Source organism: Pelodiscus sinensis, chromosome 7 (genome assembly GCF_049634645.1).
Source record: "Pelodiscus sinensis isolate JC-2024 chromosome 7, ASM4963464v1, whole genome shotgun sequence".
Taxonomy (NCBI): domain Eukaryota; kingdom Metazoa; phylum Chordata; order Testudines; family Trionychidae; genus Pelodiscus; species Pelodiscus sinensis.
The window spans coordinates 27,023,174-27,047,322 of NC_134717.1; the positions used below are offsets into that span (position 1 = coordinate 27,023,174).

The 24,149-nt window shown below is 43.6% G+C and overlaps 2 long non-coding RNA genes across 2 annotated transcripts in view; one reads left to right on the plus strand and one right to left on the minus strand.

Annotated features, from left to right (window-relative positions):
* Positions 1 to 959, plus strand: part of LOC142830292 (uncharacterized) — a 31,787-nt gene extending 30,828 nt beyond the window's left edge. Inside the window, exon 3 of the long non-coding RNA XR_012905444.1 lies at positions 608 to 959. This is a non-coding gene — a long non-coding RNA (uncharacterized LOC142830292). The remainder of the gene's footprint in view (positions 1 to 607) is intronic.
* Positions 960 to 4,329: 3,370 nt separating this feature from the next.
* LOC112546220 (uncharacterized) overlaps positions 4,330 to 24,149 on the minus strand; it is a 71,574-nt gene continuing 51,754 nt past the window's right edge. Inside the window, exons 3-4 of the long non-coding RNA XR_012905445.1 lie at positions 7,801 to 7,866; positions 4,330 to 4,829 (exon numbers count right to left, since the gene is read on the minus strand). This is a non-coding gene — a long non-coding RNA (uncharacterized LOC112546220). The remainder of the gene's footprint in view (positions 4,830 to 7,800; positions 7,867 to 24,149) is intronic.

Below are 24,149 nucleotides of genomic sequence, written 5' to 3' on the forward strand. Positions count from 1 at the left end.
GGGTAGGTGGGATTGGGTGCTAAGACCCCCCACTTGAGTATGAGGCCCGGGGCCATCTGGGGCATGGATATTTCTGGGGTGTCAGAGGGGTTTTGCTCGTGAGGCTTCAGGCAGGCTGCTGAAGCGCTCTGTGGGACTGGTTTGTGGCCTGTTTGGAGAGGTCACCAGTCTGGGGGCTGTAAGGAGCCCCAAAGTTGAGCAATTCGCCCTAAGCGGATGCCCTCAGCTGTGCCCAGACCGGCCTGGTCCGTCACAGGCAGGAATACAAGTCCCCTCCCAGTGAGACGCTGCTACTGCCAGTCCCGAAATGTGTATGGCACAGAGGGAACCTGAGCCAACCCATTGCTCCCTTCATGTCCGCAGACTCCTGGCCTGACTGGCACCTTCCCATGCCTGTTTGTCCTCAGGATGTGGGGGTAGCGAGGCTCCCTGCAGGGACATCTGTGCTCCTGCAGGAAGGGGCCCACTGTTTAGGCCACCGATGGCCTTGCCCCAAGCACAGTGCCTTCATCTGACCCAAGACCTTTTGCTGTCACCTCAGAGTTGAGGGCTTGGCTTCAGGCACCCTGTCTCCTGAGCTGACTACCCTTCTTTTTGTTTTTCACAGCTGGAACCAGCAGCGAGTGAGGCACCTGCAACACCTCCCGCGCTAGCCTCCTTACTCAGTGGGAGCCACTGCTGCAGACGAGCCCGTGAGGACCTGGAGCAGGAGCATATCACCACCCTGTGTGCACTGCCGTGGTCTCTGGAGGTGGACAAGGAGCTGCATTGCACCACCTGCAAGGAGCTCTTGCAGCATGCCCAGACCATGTACATGGCTTATACCACTGTCGACTGCCTGCTAGCCACTCCTGCCCCAGATCCTACCCCAGCTCCTGCCCCTCCAGCTTCTCCCCAAACTCCCTGCCCCGTGGCCACCGAGGGCCATGAACTCTCGATGCTGGGACCACCCAAGGAAGGTGCCATTCCCAACCCCATCCCTGAGCCTTTCCTCCCATTCCTGGTTCTTTCCCAAGTTATATTTTCCCCTAATTAAACCACAAATACATTTTCTTGTTTCAAAAACAAAAGGTCTGCTATATTGTATTAAAAGGGGAAGGGGAGGGATAAAGCGAAGGGGAAGGAAGAGGTGGGAGAGGAAAGGCTAAGAAGGGGAATGCACAGTCCCCTTGTGGAGAGGCCCGGGGAGAGATTCACTGGGGTCCTTGTGTGAAACTCTCGGGGCCTCTCAGATGCTCACAGCTCAGCTCCCTGATGGGCCTGCCAGATGGCAGCCATGTGTAGCTGTTCAAAGGCCCTGGCCAACTGCTTGGCCTCTAGCACCGCGCCCCCTGGCAGGAGTGTCGCCACCTTGTTCTCACATATATTATGCAAGATAAAGCAGGCCACCAGCACCTTGAGGACATTACACTTGTCAAGGTTGAGGAGGGTGAGGAGGCAGTGGAACCTCTCTTTCAGACAGCCAAAGGTGCCCTCCACCATGGTACATTCCTTGCTGTAGTCAAGGTGTCCTCTGTAGGGCTTCATAAGTCAGGGAAGCAGAGGGTAGGCTGCATCCCTCACTAGGCACATCAGCATATCCACATCCTGGACACGCATTGTGGGGTCAGGGGAAAAAGTGCCAGCATGTATCTTCTTGTAGAGGCTGGAGTTGCGGAAAACACGGGCATCATGCACATTCTCTGACCATCCAATGTTGATGTAGGTGAACTGTGCTCAGTGGTCCACAACAGCCTGCAGGACCATAGAAAAGTACCCCTTCTGGTTGATATATTCGGAGGCCCAGTGGTTGGGGGCCTAGATGAGGATGTAGGTGCCATCAATGTCATCCCCCCCCCCATAGTTGGCGGCAAATCTGGTGACGATGGGGTCCATGTCACTCAGGAGGATGAGCCAGTGCAGCAGGATGGTGTTGATGTCCCTCACCACCTGTAGAAGGAGACAGAGAATCAGTGTTACCAGGGCCCTTGGGAGGTCCCCAAGGTCAACCCCCTCACCCTCGGACACACTAGGACCAACCCCCTACTTAACCCATCCTCCATCAGGGTTTTGTGGAGGTTGGACTGAAAACCCTTCCAGGGAAGGAGCCTCCACTACTCCCCCACTTCCCTAGGAAACCCCATTCCAGCAATTCACCACCCTACGGGCACAATAGCACCATACCTACATGACCATGGCCCCAACAGTCGATCTTCCCATGCCAAACTGGTTCCTGAAAGAGCAGTAGCTGTCCGGTGTGGCAAACTTCCAGATAGCGATGGTGACCCACCTCTGGAGAGGGATGACAAGTCTTAAGTGGGTGTTCCATTGCATGAGGTCAGGGACCAGCCACACACAACTCCATCAAGGTGTCCTTCTGCATGTGTAAATTCTGGAGCCACTACTGGTCATCCCACCACTCCATGATGGTGGTGCACAGTGTACAGGGAAGGGTGGGCAGGGTTGTGCTGCATGAGACGCGTATGGAGAGAGGAAAGGATATGCCCCACAGTTGGGGGTCCTGTCCCTGCAGAAATATGAGAGTAGTAACTGCAGCAGGAGGTACGGTTTGGGGTCTAAGACCCATTGACTGCTTGGAGGCAGGTCTAGCTCCATGGCTGGAGTGCTGTGGTGTCCACAAGGGCAACCACAGTAAGGCTTTGATGTCCCTTGAGGAGATAGGCAAAGGAGAGGAGCCTGAGACATGGCTGTATGGCGTAAGGACCTTTCAAGCATGAGCCTTAGATAGCCTCAGGAAACAGCGCCAGGAAGCGACTGCTGTCCTGATGCCCTGCCTGAAGTGTTTTTGGGTGGCTCATCCAATGAGTATGGATGCTCTGTTTCATAATAGCTCAGTATTATTTCGATGGGCATTTGCAGTGCAGACATGCTATGTCAAAATAAGCTATTTCAAAGTTTCTATTCCTAAATAGGTTATTCCGAAATAAGTGTGCAGTGTAGACATACCCCCAGTGACAATTTCTCTTGCTTAAAGTTTGCTTGGTGAGGTTTTTATATTAGTGAGAAAGGCAAGAGGAAATGCCAAAAGGACACAATCTGGATACAAAACATAGGTTGACCATATATGCTAATGATCATAGTATCTAGATTTACCCAGAGGCTTTACATGCAGGGCCAGATTAAGGAATGGACTAGCCGGGCAGCTGCCCGAGGTACCAACCTATGGGGGGCACCTGATGGCAGCTGTAAGGGGCGCCACACGCCCAGCTCCTGGATCGTGGACTGCAGCAGCTCCCAGCGGCCACCCTGCAGCGGCCACCCAGAGCAGGGGCTGCGTTAACCCCCACAGCGCTGGCCAGCAGCGCCTTCCCCCTGTGGCCGCAGAGCTCTGCACAGCCTGCCCCGGGCTGCGCGCCAGTAGTGGTAGCTGGGTTGTGCTGGGCCAGGCATGTGCATCCTGCCGCCGCCTGCTCCACGCACCCTCCCTGCCACGCCGGCGCGGGGGCGGGGCCACACATGTGACTTCCCTCACACGCCGGCACAAGGGCGGGGCCGCGCATGCACCCTCCCCCACATGCCGGAGCAGGGGCGGGGCCATGCACGTGCCCTCCCCCAACCCGGGGAGCAATTAAACTGTCTTTCTGGGGCACCAGAATGGCTAGGTCCAGCCCTGTTTACATGAAAGCCACCGAGCAAATCTCACAGCTAACAAATATTTGTTGAAAATGTTAACATTCACAAGTGCCCGTATTTCATTTTTAAAAAATTAGAATGATTGCAGAAGAACAATTCTCAGATGAACTGAACTTTCAACATCAAGGAGAGAGAGAAAAAATCTTATGAATAGGAAAATTCTTTACCCATTTTTATCCATGAATACTTACCTAGAACCACCAAAAATTGTCATTAAAGCTAAAATTAAATCATAAAATTGGAAAAAACTGCACAAAACCCACCAGATCCAGAAATTTTAGTGCAGTTAGGAGTCATACTGTTTTAGTTCATTCCCAAAACATTAAGACTGTGAAAAATTATTTCCAGACCAGCTTGTCTGAATAAAGATAACAGAAGCTTGTGTGGGGTAGGTTATATGCAATGGAGGTCATTTGATTGAAGACAAATCATTTGTCTTTGATCCTGCCCTTGCTAGAAGATTTCTAACTCATTAACACAATATTAATGAGGCTGGATTTTAAAGCAGGTGTTGTTAAGTGCAATCAGAACAGCTTTATTATGCTGCAAATTGTCTTGAGTTGACAAAGGAAGTCAGATTGGTTCATGCTCAGTTAACCTTTGTCTATATGCATGACTTGGTTGATTAAACAGTGATTGATAATGACCTTCAATCGGGTGAAGCATCTAAAGGGACTGCAGTGTAAAATTCATGGTGGTGGATTTAAAGCTTTATAGCACAGTCACCTTTTAAATTTAAGAATCTATAAAGTAATTTTAAAATTAACCAATATCATGCTACAGTGAGCCAACTAATTTATTAGTGTTAAACAGATATTTTAAGTTTCATGTAATCTGAGGCAGAAGCATTAAAGTGGCTGCACATTTGCCAGCACTGATAATTCATTATCAGTACCTAAAAAATGCTGACTTTCCACAGAGAATTGCCTGTAGGAAAATTAAAGTTAGCAATTCTCTTTTTGACGTCTGTAAGCATTGACCCAAAATCCATGAAAGCATTTCCACTGGCTTCAGTGAAATTTACATCACGGCCAAACCATTTATGAAATATGTAACACCTCCCCTAGGATGCAGCTCAAACCTCTTCCCTGGTGCATGCTATTTTTTTAGCTTTTCTGTTCTTCTCTCATTGGCTAGGCTTTGGGGTCTCTTTCTGATGCCTCATGCCTCTTCTCAAAGGTGACTCTTCACTTTGCCTGAGACAGAAAGGGTGCTGTCACTGGAAAATGAATGCTACCAACAGGCAAGGAGTATAAAACTCTGTGCACAAGAAACAATAAATGTATATCACTACAAACCTCAGCAAAAATGCACCCCAAAACAACAATGCAGCAAAAGTGACTTTACTAGAAACAGGAAAATAAGAGGCCAGAAAGGAAAGGATTAAGGTTAGCTAATACATTATAAATATCAGATTAACCAATTTCCCATCTCTGAACACTCATAGTTCTTCCCAGCCACCAGCTTCCTCTTGGCAGCTTCCCAGGCAGATGGTACACTGAGAATGAATTCTGAGACAAGTGTTACGGTGCCAGGAACATTTGCTGACTCACAGACTTCTTACTGTGTCTTTGCCCCTGGGTGGGGAAGGATCCTCTCCTGCTTCTGAGGAGACTTGATAACTTCTGAGAGTGAGGCTCTATGGGTGTCTTGCCTGGCTGGGTATGTCTACACTAGCCACCCTAGTTCAAACTAGGGTGGCTAATGTAGTCATTCGATCTTGCAAATGAAGCCTGGGATTAAAATATCCCGGGATTTATTTGCATGTTCCCGGGCGCCGCCATTTTTAAATGCCCGGTAGTTCGGACTCCCTGCCCGCGGCTACACGCGACACAGGCTAGGTAGTTTGAACTAAAGCCCCTAATTCAGAATATCGATAGTCCTCCTGCAATGAGGAGTAATGGTAGTCTGAATTAGGGGCTTTAATTCGAACTACCTAGCCCATGCCGCGTGTAGCCGCAGGCAGGGAGTCCGAACTACCGGGCATTTAAAAATGGCAGCACCCGGGAACATGCAAATAAAGCCCAGGATATTTAAATCCCGGGCTTCATTTGCAAGTTCGAATGACTACATTAGCCACCCTAGTTCAAACAAGCTAGTGTAGACATATCCGCTGTCTGTTAAAGGTGCCAGGTAAGATCTCTGCCACTCTGGGCATTGGTTTCCTCAGGCAGGAACTGCTTGACCCATGCACCTAATCTCACAACAGTTCAAAGGCTCCATTTGCAGGGACTGGGAGTAAATCAGAATCCTCAAGGTGTTCTGCTTCTTTTTCAGCCCCCACACAAGATCAAAACAGAAACTAAACCTAGTCTCTTTGTCTCAGTCTAATAGGCTATGTGTATACAGCAGCATTGTTTTGGAATAATCTTGAGCTGGAGGACTTCTTACTCTGACACCTGTAACCCTCATTTCATGAGGAGTAAGGGAAGTCGAAGGAAGAGTATTCTTCTTTTGACTTCCCGCTGTGTAGACAGCGCCAAAAGCCTAATTAAGCTATTTCAATTGATGTATCTGAAGTTGTGTATCTTATTTCAAATTTTGCTGTGCTATGTAGACATGCCCATACTGTTCTCTCCCATTAAGGTGCTGAGCAGCACAGGCATTGTTGGTCCAGCAAAATGCTTGTCCATATCAACCCATTCAGAAGTCCTATTGGCCTTAGCAGGAGTTTCTAGTCCATCGTGTAATCCTGACTTCAAGCTAGAGGAGTTGTATCAGATGGCTTTGGTAGTCACTATCATTGAAGTCCCTTTGGCAGGACCCACTCAAAGTCTTAGTCAAAGTTCCAGAAAATGGCAATCGGTTACATTTAATTAACCCGGAAGATTGAAGCCCTTCATATAACCACAGAAAACAGGTGGGATTAGGTGAATATAAAATTCTCCATGCCACCTGCTAATGAAAGTAAACTCATATGGAAGGAGAAGCTGTAATGATTCAGACCTCTGATCTTGCTACTTGTTCCCTTAGCTGAAGATACCATAAAAGAGGCAAATTCTGATTATTATTTTGATAACTAAGCCATTTTATTTCATTCAACAAATAGCTAAGAGATGAGCTTCACTACTTCAGGAAGCAGCCAAGTTGGGTGCTTTATTTTGCATCACTTGAACGGCAACAAGTAATGTATCATTGTCACTACTAGAGGCCATTCTAATGCTAATATGCTATGGAATATTGCATTATGTTACCATGCTGATTATTAAGGACTGCATTTGATCTACTGAATGATAAAAAATTTTAGCTCTTATTACATTCACCAGAGCTATCTAGTTCGCATTTAGAAATTAGTAATGTTCCCCCAAAGGATTTGGAATGCTTAGCATGAAGTTATTTTAGTTTTTTGACATGCCACGTTCCAACAGAAATTTTTTGAACATTCTGACTATGAAGGTTGAAAATAATCTGAAATAGTAGGAGGGGTGAAAAACACTGTATTAATATATTTTAGCAATCAAGATGTCATTGCATTTATTTAAATTTACCAGATTGTAATCTTTCCCCCAAAAAATTTACAATAGACATTGGTGACTCACTATTTTAGAGCTGAGTCATCTAATAACATAAATGCATAAAGACGCCCAAGGAAAAGCTGCAAATATATTGTGTAGGTGAATCTGGGGTTGAAATCTTAGTGGAACAGGACTTCCTGGAATACAACCTGTATTCACAATTAGGGAAAAACCCACATTAAACCTGGCAAAGTTACAAGATAAATGTCAGCATAAATCTATGTTTCTCTAGAAACAGTTCAAAGCTGAGAATGACACTTCCTTGTTTATAGTCCTCAGCATATCCATTAAAAATACCTGCTGGTAAAGAAAAGTATAGAAGTGGTGCAGTTGTCACATATGGATATTTGTTAATGAAATGCAACTGAAAGCACAAGGAAGTACTTAAGAAGTGTTTAGTTCTCAGGTAGGAGAATTTTGCCCTGAAAGTTGTAATGCACCATAGGCATACAGGAGAGTAAATTGATCTAGCTAGCACAATGAACACACACCAAATTAAAGGATCCAAAACCATAAGCAATGATTGTCAATGAATAGAAATACAAAATACAACTAATAATTCAGAAACAGGGCCAGATATTTGGCAATAGTCCTGCAGAAGGAAAGGGCCATTAGGCTTTCGTAACCCCATTCTTCATCCAGTCTGACTGACCTTGCAGGTAGTTTTTCACTCAGCTCTATGTAGGATGATTTTTCCATTTTCAATGACCCCTAGGATCTGGAAAAAAAATGTAGTTCAAGTTCATCAAAACATTGCACTTTGTTTGCAAGAAGCTGGAAGAGGGTGAAGTGATGGATCACCTGGTGATTGCCTGTTCTACTCATTCCCTCTGGCATTGGCCGTTGTCAGAAGAGAGAATACTGGTCTAGATGGACATTTGGCCTGACCAAGTGCAGATATTCTTATGTTGATTTTGAGCATTTATTTTTTAAGCTAAATTTTCTAAATTAAACATCATTGTGAAACATTCCCCAGATTGCAACCTGCAACTGGGGTATTGCTGAGCCCTCTATCTTAGCAGACTGGTCTCCCTCTCACACTGTGATGCTGTGACATGTTGCAGCCCCTTCCAGGTCCAGCACTCTCACAGCCATCCACAGGCAACAGTATTACATTAATGTTTTTGCCAGCCACTCATAAACAAACAATAACCAATTCTAACCGATTAACCCCCTCCTCCAATTCTCCAGTCAAGGACTCCAAAGCCAGACCTTCTTGCCCTTGTCAGAAGCCCGACCAAGGTAAGTTGATTACAAAGACCTCCTCCCATGTGTAGTAGACATGCTCAGCCCCTGTCCCTGAGCAGATTTCCCTTTACACTTCAAACAACCACTGTCTTAGATTTAAAAAAAACAAAACAGATTTTATTAACTACAGAAAGATTAAGCATACCGAGCAAAGTTGGTAATCAAAGAAATGGAAGTAAAAATTCAATCCAAGTTCTATAGACTAGCCAGGATTTCAATCAAGCAGGTCACAATTTTACTATGTACCAGCTACAAATCCCCTTCAGCCTGGGATCAACTCCCCCTGTTCATTCTTTGTTCTCTAGATGTGTGTTCAAGTGTTGAGTTGTGAGAAAATAAGAACAAAGTGATGATGCCTCTTCCCCCTTTTATTGATTCCTCCCGGTTGCTGGAAAGATCTTTGCGGTGACGAGTCAAATAGTATCCATTGTTTATGTGCCCCCTCTGAGGAGTCTTCATTGTGCACAGCTCTTGTGATAGTCCTTAGTACAGCGGATTCCCCTTAATGAGGCATCAACACCATCTGTCTTCTTCAATGTTGTACCTCAAAGGCTTTTTGTGGGTGTTCCCAATGTGATAACATATTTCAGGTAACACATACTTATTAAACTTCCCAATTTCACATACAATGACAACACATGCCATCCAACAGGATATTAATGCTAGCCATAGCAAGACTTTTAGAATGATATATTCATGCTCAAACATACTAACTATTGTTAAAAGCAATATTTCATATACTAGGCCATTCCTTCCTTCTGCAGTATTCCTTTGAGTTGCCAGTAATAATGAATTTGAAAAGATAACTGCTTCAATAGGCCATACATCCCTTACCCAGTTGAATGTTAACATTATTCCCATCAATTCATCTGTTACAATGGCTATAAAATTAGGTATGCTTTTAGCTTTCTGAACTCTTGTTCAGGAGATGTTGAAACAATTTCATTTTTTTTCAAGTGGAAAAAATTAGTGTAAATTGTGGGTCAGTTTTAACAAATTGACATTTCAACAATGAAAAAAACATTTTGTTGAAAAAATCCCAACCAGCTGTAGTCAGATCCAATGAGAATCAGAGTGTACAGTCATTCATGGAGGACAAGCTCATCTCCCCCATCCCCCAGGCACCAGTCTATCAGTTTCATGTGCTGCTCCTGTGGCGATTATTAGAGCCTCAGGGTAGCAGTTCAGACACCTAATATGGATTAATCTGAAGGCTTGTCTACACTTATCGGAGAATCAGCCCTGCAGTGATCAATTCCCCCAGGGGTCAATTTAGTAGGTCTAGTGAAGAACCACTAAATTGGCTGCTGATCACTCTCTCATAGGCTCCAACACCCCCATGGAAACAAGAAGCATAAGGGAAGTAAAATGGAGTGTTTTTTTCCATCGACCCTCCCTGTCCTCACCAGAGTTACACTGCAATAACTCAACCTAAGGTACATGGACTCCAACTATGGTATTCATGAAGCTGGAGGTATGAAAATTAGGTCAACTTTGCCCTGTAATGTAGATCTGCCCAAAGAAGGGAAGTTGGGAAGGGGAAACAATGTCACATTCCCTTCATTGCTCAATCTCTCTACTTCCTTCCTCTTCCTCAGTGCTCTCTCTTATTTGTGAGCCTTCTCAAAAACAGGAGGGAATATGTCATAGATAATCTGACAAAATACAGTCAAGTGTGTGTGTGTGTGTCAGTGTAATGACTTTCCTCTAGAAAATCGGTAGAGGGATCATGGGTGAAGAGGTTAATAAGAGAGAGGGGCTGGAGGAAGTGGGAAAAAATCACTATTGTTGCATCTACACAGCACCCTAAACTCAAAATAAGATCCACAATTTGTGCTATGCAAGTTGAATATCTCATTTTGATTTAATTTCAAAATAGTATATTTCAAAATTTGGTGTGTCTACACACTATTTCTAGATATTCCTTAACCCTCGTGGATCCAGGGTTACAGGGATACTGAAATAGGTCTTGAAATAGCAGACCCATTCAAAAGACATGGGGTAGCTATTTTGGGATACTTCCAAAATGGCCCCGTTGTGTAGACATATCTTAAGAGGCATTGGGTGTTCCATAATATTAAAAGCATATTAAAAATAAATTAAATTGACAAGTGTTATTTAGTAGAGACAGCAGTTTTGTGAATTGGAAGAAAAATTGACAATAAAAACACTTTCTCTCCTAGAAATAAAATCTTTGTATCCTTGAAAAAGTTAACTTTTATAACTTTATTAAAAAAATATGTTATGCTGGCAGTGTAAAACTTTTCACAAGTCATCACAACTCATGAGTTTGATTTATATTCTCAATGAAGAGAATCCCAGACCTCTCAATCCAGTCTTTACCAAAAATCTTGAAAGGGGAAACTTGATTTGATGCTTCTGCATTTGTCTCAGGGCAAGTCTAATATCCTATAAGCAAATTAGAAAAATATTACACTTGCTCCTCAGCAGACAGAATAAATCAAAGAAATAAGGAGAGTTGTATCAAATCAAACCAATTAAATCTAATTTATTTTACAAGTAAAACATTAATTTATTTATAACATTTCAACATATAAGTCAAACCTGAGCATATTCCTCACCTAAATATATGGAAAAGGGTGGTCTCCATTATGAAAAAGTTTGGAAACCTCATTACTAGATTAAAGGTGATAGTGAGATCAGTCTAGTTCATTGTGAACAATTTCCATATCACAAGACCAACACCACTCTTGACACCCTGTTTGGCAGCCTCTAGAGAGAGGCTTAAAGGTTCAGTTACATGGAAAACAATGTTCTCATTTCAGTAGCAGTCAGCTTCTGGCCCATTGAAAGAGCAGGGTGGGGACCTTGTGCTACCTGTGCTCTTCTAGTTTTGTGACTAAGCACAGGGTACTGGAATCCAGGCTGTTAGACTGGTATGAAATTCTTTGGAAAACAAATCTGTGAAATGGAAGCCAGAGTTTTAAAGAAAGCACTGCTGAGGCCTGTCTTAGCCACCATGACTGGCCAGAGGAGACTTGTTCATTGTGAACAAAGCTCTGGCCCCATAAAAGAGGATCTCAGTTGTCATTTAAAATAAAATGTCAATTTTCTTGCAAAGATAACCCTAAAAACCATAAAACTATACAGATGGGAAGGCTAAGTAGCAGGTTGGTTCCACTTCTATGATGAGATGCTAGAGAGAACCTACAGATAGACACACACTTTTATGATTCATTTAAATTGGGTTATATTCCCAAAAGTTATGTGGCTTTTTCTCTCTCCAAAATAGCCTTGCATTGTCCAAGCATGCAGTAACGCGTCAGTGTTAGATAATGGATAGGAATATCAATTATCAATGTGGGGTGGCAAAAAGGTGCTCCACAGACTTGATGAGTAAAGCTAAGGCCTGTTCTGCATGAGAAAGTTCTCAACTGGTTCCTATTCCCTTCCTCATCCCTGAACAAAAATTCTTAGAACACATACTCCCTCAGAATTGTTGCTGCATGATCATCTGAAGTACTCACAACCTAATTTCAACATGACTCAAGTGAGGCTCCTTAGCCAAAAAGAAGGAAAAGAGCGGAATGATGAGCTTCATCATAATCATCATCATAATAGTAATAATAAAATAAAATAAAATAAAATAAAATCTCATGTTTATTCAGTAAGATATCTACACACTGAATGGCACACTGTGTCTTGCCCACCTGAGTAAGTGATACTCAGTTTAAGTTCAAGTTGCTTAATTGGGCTCTAATGGACAAAACCAGGCAAAGTTAATGGATCCAGAATGCGACTCCACAGCTTGAAAACAAACTGAGAAACTGAGAAACAAACTGAGAAAACCAGTTATAGACTTCACTTGTGCTTTAGAGGAAGCAAGGCTAGTATCAGTTAGGTCATGCCTAGATTTTTGCTTTGCAAATGGTAAACCCTGCCTATCAAAAGTCCTTATACACTTTTGTAAATTAGCAGGAATACAGTACATAGCAGTTGTCACTGGAATTAAAGGTGGCGAAGGAACCACAAACTGGGAGGAAGGAATTAAATTTGGTTATTAGTTATACTTGTACAGTTCCATTAACTGACTGTAGAACTTGGCCTAAAGCCCCTATGCATTTTGGACAAGTGCTCAATCACACTAAACTAAGGGAATAGCGTTGCTAGTTCCAGGCAGCAGCAGATTTTCTAAATATTACACAGAATTCCTTAGAAGTTCAGTAATGTGTTGCTCTCACAGATGGTCTGTTAATTACAGATTTGGGAAGTTTTTACGCTTGTTTTGTCTAGAAGACAATCTGTGGGGACAGCACTGTAATTATAAAACTTTTCTAAATCAGTGAATATGCCCTACAGCAAGATAGAACTCTTTGTGCAAAGGCTGCTGCTATATGTAAATATTCAAATATTCCTAACTTCTACCTGAAGGCAGCAGGACAAAGGTGACAAGAGAAAAGGGCTTGGTGCATCAGTGGAATGACTCTTCAAGTCTATAATTTCCCTGCAAAGAAACATGGAAAGCTTGTATTTATTTTTCAGTGAAAAAAGGAGATTAGCTCCAAGTTGTGAATTAGTAATTAAAAGCTTATCTCCAGTTCATTGGCTCTCAAATCTTTCTCAGGTATTTTAATAAAATTCTGTAAACATATTTAAATCTTTTACACATTCTCAGCATAAATAAAGCTTTACTGACAACAAGCTGGCCTGGCAAAACAAATAAAATAGAATGGACATTTTAGATAGTATCATAGTTAAAGGATTTGATAATATTATCGTTAAAGGATTTCTTAGGGGGACACAGTTAACTACTTATTTCCCTTCCCCTGTGCAGTTCATTGTGTAATGAATGGGAAAGAGGACTTTGCCTAAATCAGTGTAAATATCAATGCTCCCATACAATTTCTGGAAAAAGTTTTATAATGATTTAAAAAAAAAGCCAATGGTATTATTTAAACATTTGTACATGATCCCTGTGCACTTATAATCTGTGCACTTTCTGGGGGTGGTGCACTGACCCATCCAGCGGCACTGAGACCACGTGTCTGCTCTACAGCTTTAGCTGAGAGTCAGCAGACTTTTAGCTCATGTATTAGAGGCTCATGCACTGAGGTCCCAGGTTCGGTTCCACCTGTAGGTATTACACACTGTAATGAGTCTAGACATGGTGCATGACAGCTGCAAAATGAAGACAAATAGAAGCCTGTTTATGAAGGTCAGATGGTTCAAATACATTACGTCATGACCTATCTGCTCTGTCTGTGATGATAATCGTATTGCCCATTTTTCATTCTCTTTCCATGTTTGCCCGAGTCACAGGAGGCCCACACTGCTCCATGTTGCCAAGCCACTATGGTCTCTTCATCTCAAATCCTTCTTTAAAAACACCCCAAATAAGCTCTTAGTCTGTCATGCATCCTACAGATGCATGCTCACTCCTACCTTATCCCCACCTCTGAATTTCTTTTAGACTGTAAAACCAGACTTTTAGACTGTGAACTAAACAAATATAATAGCGGTAAGAAAAGGAAGCAGCAGCAGTTCCTGTCTCACTTGCACCAATGATTCCAGAAGCAGAGTACTCTCAAAGTTTTCTGGGTAGACCTATGCAATTAACATAGCTGAAGTTGAGTATCTTAATTTGACCTTGTCTCCTAGTGTAGGCATACCCTGTGGGGTTTGGCTCCAATTGTCATAGCAATGAGAAAACAATTTCTTCAAAAAACATCCAGTAGAGGTGGGGAAAGTCAGCAGTGACCTTTTGATCTAAAGGGCAGGATTCAGGACTAAGAGGTTGAGGGAAAGCTGGCCTAAAGTCAATGGGGAGCTCCAACAGAAAGGGAGGGGTCAATACTCCACCACTGGCAATTTTTAAATCAAAAGAGGATGTTTCCCCAAAAGATCTGCTCTTTGAATTGTTTGTGAAGTTCTATGACCTATGCTGTACAGGAGGTCAGATTGGATTATTACACTTGTTCTTTCTGGCCTTGGAATCGATGAAAAAAATAACTCTTATCTTATTCTGTACAAAATCCTCTTCCTCCTACTGGCAGAAAGGGAGCTGAGAGCCTGTATATAGCTGGTAACTATTATCACCTTACACACACACACATACACACCCCTGATAGCCAGAGATCATTCTGCACAGCCCTGCCTCATTTTCTCTTTTTACTTTTTCCTGCGGATTCATACGACTCAGCCTTTCAGCTGGCTGTCTATGTTCATTTGCCTTTTCTCGGTAACAAAAGTCCGCACACAAAAAAGTCCTTTCACTCCAGTTTGGCTAGTCTTCCACCCTCTCCCAGGCCTTCCTCTCTAGAGACTTTTTTGGATACTCCGAGTCTTACTTGCCTGGAGTCTTTTCATCTCCTCATGTGGAAGGGTCTCCTGGAGTTGCCTCCTGCTCACTTCTACTCTCTTGCAGCCTGCAACTCTTGGCAGCTGCCCTCCTGCTTTCTTCAAGCAGCAACTTCCAGGACTTTCTACTGAGATCTCAGAGTGGGAAGTACCTCTTCAGCTCTGCCATCTGGCTCAGGCACTGTCTTCCTCAGCTAACCCTCAAATTCCTCTTCTGTTTTATGGTGAAACCTGCTCATCTATTGAGTCAGTGGCTGCCATGCATATTCCTCATACATTTCTGCTACTGTACTCTTATCCTGCTTTCTTTCCTTTAAAACATAGTAGAACTTTCTCAATGTTAAACCCATTTTCCAACAGCCTCAGCATGGGCAGCAGCTGAGCCTCAGGCTGGGGAGGCAAGTGCCCCAAACCCATGGGAGGCAAGCACCCCACCACATTCTAGGGGCAGGCCACCCCTATCCTAGTTGGTGGTACATGGCCCCAGCCTCCCCCACCTCCAGTCCAAAAGCATAAGGGGGTTGAATGAGTGATGCATAGCTCCAGCCTTCCCTGCCCCAGCCAGAGTACATGGGGGTGTGGCTGAGGAGAGAAGGCACTGCAGCCCCAGCCTTCCCTGGCCCAGGTCAGAGCACGGAGAGAAGGAGGAGGAGATCAATCAGTGCTGATATCCAGCCTTCCTTGGTGCCGGCCAGAGCACGAGGAGAGGGGGGAAGCAGGTGGCACATGGCCTCAGCCTTCCTTGGCCTTGGTTGGGGGGAGGGGAGGGGCTGTGCACAGCCCCAGCCTCCCCTGATTGGAAAATGAGGAACGAGCAGGCAGTGAATGGCCCCTGCCTTTCCTGGCTCCAGCCAGAGCATGGTGGGGGGAGTGGACAGAGTATGGCCCCAGCCTTCTCTGTCCTGGCCAGAGCACTGGGGAGAGAGAGGATGGGTGATGCCCAGATCCAGCCTCCCCAGCCCCTGGACAGCTGGCAGCACAGCCCCAGCCTTGGTGGGACTCAATCCCAAATAGCCCAGGGAGATGCAGTGAAGGTGGGTGGAGACTGGGAATGGAGTGTGGGTGGGGTGGGCTGACAGTTTGGGGAGGCATTGCCTTCCCCTGCCTATTATACTTACCAACCATGAGCCTCGGAGAACATTCCATCTCTTTAAACTATCTAAATGTTTGAAGGCCTAGAAAATATGACCTCCAAGGGAAAATTGAAAGACATGGGTTTGTTTAGTCTGGAAAAGAGAAGACTGAGGCAAGGCCCATAGTACGGGGGAAGGTCAGCTTAATGTACTCAGTTCTAGCTATTTAAAAAGCCTAGCAGGAGTTGACGTACTTTAAGACAAGCTTTGGCACCATACTCACGGTGGGAGGTCGACAGGAGAAACACTGGAGGTCAATGGGAGAAACTCCTCATGAAGAATAGGAGTATTGGTGCCAATGGGAGCACCATCAACATTCGATTTAGTGGGTATTTATTAGATCTTCTTTATCAAATGCTGGAAGATGGACTGCCACAAAGTTGATTTTCGCGCAAATAGAGATGTGGCACAAGAGGGGACATAACAACTTTGAAGTACTTAAAAGAATGTTACAGTGAGGAGGGAGAAAAAATATTCTCCTATAATCTGAGGATAGGATAAGAAACAATGGGCTTAAATTGCAGCAAGGGAGGTTTAAGTTGGACATTAGGAAAAAATTCCTTTCAGGGTGGCTAAGCACTGGAATACATTTCCAAGGGAGCTTGTGGAATCCACATCACTGGAGATTTTTAAAATCAGGTTAAAAAAATACCTGTTAGGAATGGTCTAGACGGTGCTTGGTCCTGCCATGAGGGAAGAGAATTGGACTTAATGACCTCTTGAAGTTCCTTCCAGTTCTATGATTCTATGAAATTCTTAATCAAGAACTTTTCTTTCCTGGGAACATTCCCCGAATTCCCATAAAGGTTATCAGCTATTTCTTTAACTTGACATGTGTTACATAATCCATCCTGATTTCTGATCAATAACCAGAAATTATTACTCAACAAGATTAATATGAGTATTTCCCTGATTCTTTCATAACTCTGTAGTAGAGCATAATCTTATGTTTTGGGGCATACTCCATAGAAACTTCTTCCTCTTTTCTCCTCGGTCCACTATTTGTAATCTTCCTTTTAAATCCTTTTTAAACTAAACTTTTATATTCTTGCTTACTTATATGAATCTTTATATCATTTTCTCTATTTTAAAGCATTTTTCACTTCTTTATCAGACATTTCATTGCCATTGCTATAAACTGGAATCCATGCTGCAACTATGTTCATTACTCCCACCAATTCATTCATCATAATAGATACAAAATTAGATATGCCTTTAGTTTTTTCAACTCCTGTCTCAGGGATACGAAAGGAATCTCCCACACATATAGGATGACTCTTAATTCTCTTTATTTTATTATAGAATTCTAAAGCCACAGAGATACTATTTTAACTTACTGCTACATAACTACAGATTTTAATCTTTTGGGCTTGTCTACACTACAGAGAAGATCAAAGTTGCCGCAGTTGATCTTCTGGGGTTCAAATTAGTGGGTCTAATGAAGACACACTAATTCAAACCAAGAGGGCACTCCCATCAGCCTGCTAGTCCTGCTTTTCACAGGACGTAAGGGAAGCCGACAGAAGCGTTTGCTCCCATTGACCTCCCGCTATGTGGACAGCATCAAAACATGTTTTAAAACACTTCAACTTCAGCTACATAATTAACATAGCTGGAGTTGCATATCTTAAGTTGACTTTCCCGTTTAGTGTAGATCAGGCCTCCTAGTCCTTCCTTTTCACTTTACTCTTTTACCCATGTTTTCACAGAAAACCATGAGTAAGTTTACTGTGTCGGGCTATGTTTCATCCTCTTAATTCCCAACATTCCTTGAATATTGGTTCAGTAGTCTAATCTGTGCTTCCTCCCTTGACTTTAGCCCAGAATGTCAGATCTAACTTATTCATTCTCAGATTGATAGGCATTTCTTCAGTAGCATTACATACTGTGGTATTAGAAGAAATGCACCACATGCAGTCTGTAGCATTTGATCTTGAACTGACTATCTTTTTAAGCTCTGATCCAGATGCAGAACTAAAAGCTTGACACCCATAATCTGACTGATTTTATTAATACTGTATGCAGCATCATAAATGCTTTATCATCTTCCTAGTTAATCCCAGAAGTACTTTTAAATAGATTAATGCCACCTTTACATTTGTTTGTAATACTTTCTATAGGAGTCCTTTCAAGTAAGTTTATTATCAAACAATGTACTTTACAGCTAGTGTCTGTTCTGCACATAGAGATAAAGCCCACTCCTCTTTAATTTTTTTTCTAGTGATGATCATTCACTTTGTTTTAGTGACTGAAATTGTAAATTCCCGAACTTCATCCCAGCCTGAGATCTCCTTGAGAGCTCCATTGATTCTTGCTCCAGCCACTTTACTTCCAGTATGTTTGCCATATAGCACAATCATCCACAAATATGGTAATATCTATTCTTGCCCTTAACTTTCTGGAAGATAATTTTGTCATAATGTTAAATAAGGTAGAGCTGATAACATTCCCCTGTGGAGTGCAACTGGCAGCATGATACACACTCAATAAGACTTTCTAACCTGTATGGTCCTCTTACTTCAAACCAATCTCTTATCCACCAAAACATCCTTCCCTGTAATGGCCAGCTTATATAACAAGTCCTCCCTCCAAAATATATCATACACTCTTCTTACTCGTACCTTTTTGTATTGCTGTTTCTAATCTTGCATGACTGATCATATTGTATCATCCTCTCCTAAATCCACTTTACATATTATTGAGATTCCATTTTTTCCAAGTGTGCAAATAGACTTAAACTGCGAAGCTTTCCTCTTTTAAAGTCCCATCCTAGGGCAGGTGTAGCTGAACAGAGCTAACTGAACAGTGTCCGCTAACCCGAGAGATGAAACTTTTGCAGGTCAGAGACACTGGCCGATACTGCCCTCCTGAGAGGCATCTTATCACCTGCCAATGTCTGGAGAAAGAAAACTATGAATGAATCTGAACAGTGTCCTAAAACAGCTTTACCCTTACTGACAGAGGCTAAGTGGGATTTTTGAGAACTCCACCCAGGTATGATTTAGTGCATTTTTTCTCCTATTCCAACATTACAGTCCCTTCCCTCTTAAAGTACATCCCACTGGCTAACTCAGCTCAGCTTGTTTGCCTTTATGACTTTCTTTTCAGTTTAATAAGGACTAGCTCTTACTAACATCTACTACATTTTTAAATAAGGGGGATCCATTTAGTGACAGTGCTTAGGGACAAGGTTGGACTGTTGTATTTAATGTTAGTTTACCTGCAATAGAGTAATTTATTTATTTAACTCTAGTGAGTGTAAATAGAGCAATTAGAATTAGTAAATTAGTAAATTTCTTTTTTTCTTTTGTCTTTATTTTCTTAACTCCCAGTAAGAATAAAATAGAGCCATTTTGGGTAGGTTACCCAATTTCTATGTTTTTACTGTTCTCTTGTGTGATTTATCAATTGCTTAGGGTACATGTTTTCATCCTATACTACAAGGTTTTTTCTAAAGCCTGCGTCCTGGTTGTGCTTCCTGTTTTATCATATGTGTTTATCTTCCTAAAGAGGATCCTCTCAGGTCACCTGCTTACAACTTGCAGACTTCTGCCCAGGGGATCAAAGCCTTCCCTAGAGTGGATGAAGTCCCAGTGAGGAAAATGTCACATTGTTTTATGTTGACATTGTTTCCCAATAAACATAGAACAGCGTTGTGAAGATTGTATGAAGTTTCTTATTGTGCATGCATCAATGGATAGGTCGCTATTTTGGTTACCCGTTTCTTTAAGGATATATAAAAAGCAACGAGATTCTTTTTCTTTCACTTCAATGCCTCTTTAATTGCTACACACCACAATCTACCAGCAGCTAATTTTGTTATGTGCTTTTTTAAGACAGATAAATGCTAGTGCTGAAACCACTGTAACTGGCAAAGCACCAGTGAAAAAGATATTCCAGCCATCACAGTCTGATGTAAAACAACAATGGGAAAGAACCGTAATGAAGTCTTACAAAATATGCATCAAAACAACAGCAAATGATATTTTGCTTGTTGTAAACTTATGATTCAAGTCTTTTATATTCAGTCATCCAGAGAACGCCATGTCTCCAGAGATGCAAACCATGTGTTTATACCGTATTGTTTACTTCACCTTTTTGATATTTCTTTTATCTTTTTTTCTGCAAATATGCACATGAAATGTGCCAGATTGACAGCTTTATCCACCAAACAAACAGAACAGAGAAAGCCTCTGCAAGCTTCCCTTTATGTGCTACTGATACGCAACATTTCTATTGTCTAGTGAGCTAGAGAAAAGCCTCCCAATCCTGAGGGAGCCACCACCACAGATGAACCCATGAGGACCTGGAGTGGGAACGCGAGGGTCTGCCTACGTAGCCTCCAGTGCTTCCTTGACCGGCAAGACTAGCAGTGGGAAGCAGACCAGGAGCTGCACCGCAACATCTGGCAGAAGCTGGCACAAGAGGCCCACAGCATACGCGCAGTGTACACAGTTGCCATCAACCACCTGGTTGCTGCCATAGAGAGGTACAGCAGCTGCTTCCCCTCTCCCACTCCAACTCTTGCTCCTGCTCCTCCAGCTTCTCCCCTTGCTCCTCTGGCTTCTCCGCTAGCCCTCTCTCATGGCCACCAAGGGCCCTGCACAAGAGGTAGTAAGACTGCCTGAAGCAGGTGCCATTCCCAGCCCCAGCCCTGAACCTCTCCTCCAATCTCCTCTCCCATCCCCTCTCACAGATACATTTACCCCAGATTTTAAAAAAGCAGTTTATTCTTTGAAAACAAAAGCATTGGTTTATTTTATCAGAGGGGAAGTGAGGAGGAAGGGGGGATGGAAGAGCAGAAGAAGAGAGGCATGAAGAAGGAAAAGCACACTGGGGCACCACAGAGGCCCCCATGTGGGGAGGTCCAGGGAAGAGTCTCACAGATGTCCTTGTGTGAAACTCTCCCTCAGAGCCTCTTGGAAGCATACAGCCCCCTGATGGTCCTGGTGGGTGGCAGCTGTGTGCAGCTGCTCAAAGGCCCTGGCGAGCCCCTCATCCTCTGCCCCCCACCCTGGAAGGAACGTCTCCTCCTTATTTTCACATATATTGTGCAGGACACAGCAGGCTGACACCACTTGGGGGACATTCCACTCACCAAGGTCCAGCCAGGTGAGGAGGCAGTGGAACCTCCTTTTAAGACACCCTCCACCATGATGTGGACCCTGCTGAGCCTGCCTTTGAAATGTTCCTTTGTGGGGTCCATGTGTCCAATGTAGGGCTTCATAAGCTAGGGGAACAAAGGGGTAAGCTGCATCCCCCACTATGCACATGGGCATGTCCTTGATGGTGCAATTGGAAAAATGTGTCAGTATGCATCTTCTGGAAAAGACTGAAGTAGTGGACGATGTGGGTGTCATGCATCTTCCCCCACCACCCGACATTAATGTCTGTGAAGTGGGCCTGGTGGTCCATGACAGCCTGCAAGACTATAGAAAGGTACCCTTGTGGTTAATATACTTGGATGCCCAGTGGTTAGGGGCCGGGATGGGGCTGTGGGTGCCATCAATGCCCTCCCTGCAGTTGGGGAAACCCCTGGTGGCAAAGCCGGCGATGATGGGGTCCATGTCGCCCACAAGGATGAGCCAATGCAGCAGGATGGTGCTGATGGCCCTCACCACCTGGAGAAGGAGTCAAACGGAATCACTGGGTTGCCAGGGTCCTGGGGAGGTCCCTGAGCCCAACCCTTCCTTCGCCCTTGCACCAGGACCAACAGTTTGCCCCATTCCCAGCAGGGATTTATGAAGGCAGGATTGAAAAACCTTCCAGGAAGGGCGCTTCCATCACCACCAGCCCCCACACCCCTAGGAAACCCCATTCCAACCATTCACTGCCCTCCCAATAACATAGTAAGAGCACCATACCTACTTGACCACAGCCCCAAAGGTCGATCTCCCCACACCAAACTGATTCTCAGTGGAGCAGTGGCTGTCCCGCCTGGTGAGCTTCCACAGTGTGATAGCAATTCACTTCTGGAGGGGTGTGGCAGATCACATGTGGGTGTCCCATCGACTAAGGGCAGGGGAGGGCCACTCGCAGAGCTCCAGGAAGGTGTCCTTCCTCATGCAGAAGTTCTGGAGCCACTGATGGTTGTCCCACCACTCCATGGTGATCCAGTCCTACCAGTTGGAATTGGTGCCCAGTTACCAGATGCAATGGTGCATGGTGTTCAGGGGAGGGTGAGATGGGCTGTGCTGCATGAGCAGCACATGGAGTGAGGTGTGGCGATGTCCCACATGGAGCTCTGGGTCCAGATTCTGTAATGCCACAAGGGCAGCCTGCAAAAACTGCACCAGAAGGTCCTGGAGCTGGCGACTGCTTACCAGCAGGTCCAGCTCCATGGCAGAAGTGCTGTGGTTTCCGCAAGGGGAACCAGAGCCTGCAGTGGAATGTGTTTGCGGTCCCTCAAGGTAGGTAAAGAGAGGAGCTTGAGACACAATTATACAGGAGTGTCCTTTTAAGCTAAAGCCTCAGATAGCCTCAGGCAATAGCTCCAGAAAGTGACTGCTGTCCTGATGCCCTGCCTGAAGTGCCTCCTGGTGGCCTTAAATGCAATTCAGCCTCCAATGAGCATGGATGCTCTATTTCAAAATAACTCAGTGCTATTTCGATGGGCATTTGCTGTGTAGATGTACTATTTCGAAAGAAGCTATTTCAGAGTTTTTCTTCCAAAATTGCTTATTCTAAATTAAGTGTTCAGTGTAGACGTACCCTAAGGCTTTAACTGGGAGGGGCTGTGACAGTTGCCACTGGGTTAGTGGCTTCCCCAGACAGCTCAGTGGCTTCTCTGTCCTTCCCTTCTCCTATGTCAGTTTCAGTTCTGCAATGAGGGAAGGAATGGGGGCATGATTTACAAGGGAGCTTGCTTTGTGGCAAGAGGGAAGACTCAAGTGCCAGTCTATGGCTGGCTGCAGACCAGGCTCTGTTGCCAGGAAGAAGCCATTGAGAATGTAAAATAACATCCAGGTGTCAATGACAGAGAGACTGTTTTCTATGCCCTTCCCTAGTTGAAGGCTGACAGAGAACCCACAATAATTAGGCTGATAGTGACTGGGATGAATTTGAACTAACCATCTAAATATAAAATATGGAGGAAGATACTGACAATCCTGTTAAGATTTAAAGTTCGTATAGATGAGAATTCTTGTCCCCAGAATGAGAGTTATCCATGGGAAATCCAAGTCAGTGTGAATATTTTAGCTAAGCTGACTGATAATTGTACGTTCAAATCCAACATCTGGTTCATGTTTTGGGCTGTAGAGCCAAGTTGAAACACTAACTTTACATCTGCATTTATATCTGTTTACTGTTCTGCCACATCTGTACACTAGAGAGTAATACTTACCTATCCTACAGAAGTGTTGTGCAGATAGGTGAATGCTTGTGAATGCTGTGTAAATGTTAAGTATAATTATTTATAAAAGTAAAGAATGTTCCCAAATCAGGTTGTGGGTGAGCTTTCTGGGATACTTCTAACCTAGGACTACAAGGAATAAAAATAAATTAGCTCAGGAGAAAGAGTACCATGCCTGAAAGCCACAACTTTACTTCTTCCCCACTTATACCGTAGGCTCATAATACTGATGATATAACAAAGGACTGTTGGGTTGGGTGTAATGAGAATTTACTGGGGAATCAGAAGCTTGGTAATAGCTGGGAACAGGGTATCAGAGGCTTTATCTGGGATAAGGAATAAGAAAATTAAGACACAGCTGAAAACTTATTATTCTTCAATAATGTAATTAATTTTAGTAAGGTTATCATTGCTACTGAAGGGAAAGAAATAATTAATACACCACTTCTACATTAATATGCCAGAAGGATGTGTTCAAGGGTCATGTAAATATAGTTCATCAGTCTCTGTCAAATAATGTATGATTTGTGATAAGCAGTTGAGACCACTGAGTTTCATACAACTATTGATTATTCATTGGATAGTGCTATATTCATAGTTTATAGGAAAGGCAATGCTAGTGAGGGTAGAAATAACTGCCCTTCCAAATAACCTTTCACTACCAAGACAGAAATGAGAGCTACAATACATTTTTGAGCTAACATTATATATCACTGTGAAATGCAATGGAATATTAAACACACTTCAGCTACATGCTGTGCTTTGACATATATTTACTGCAACATATTCTATAAGCAATTCCAATTTGGATATGGTTTTCATACATTGGGTTCTTCAGGAGGGTTGGAAAGTGAGCAGAATAAAATACAGATGAAAAGTATATTCCACAAATACAAATCTTGCATTAGTACAGGTAATGCTATGTAATCCATTTATTGGTTCATTGGC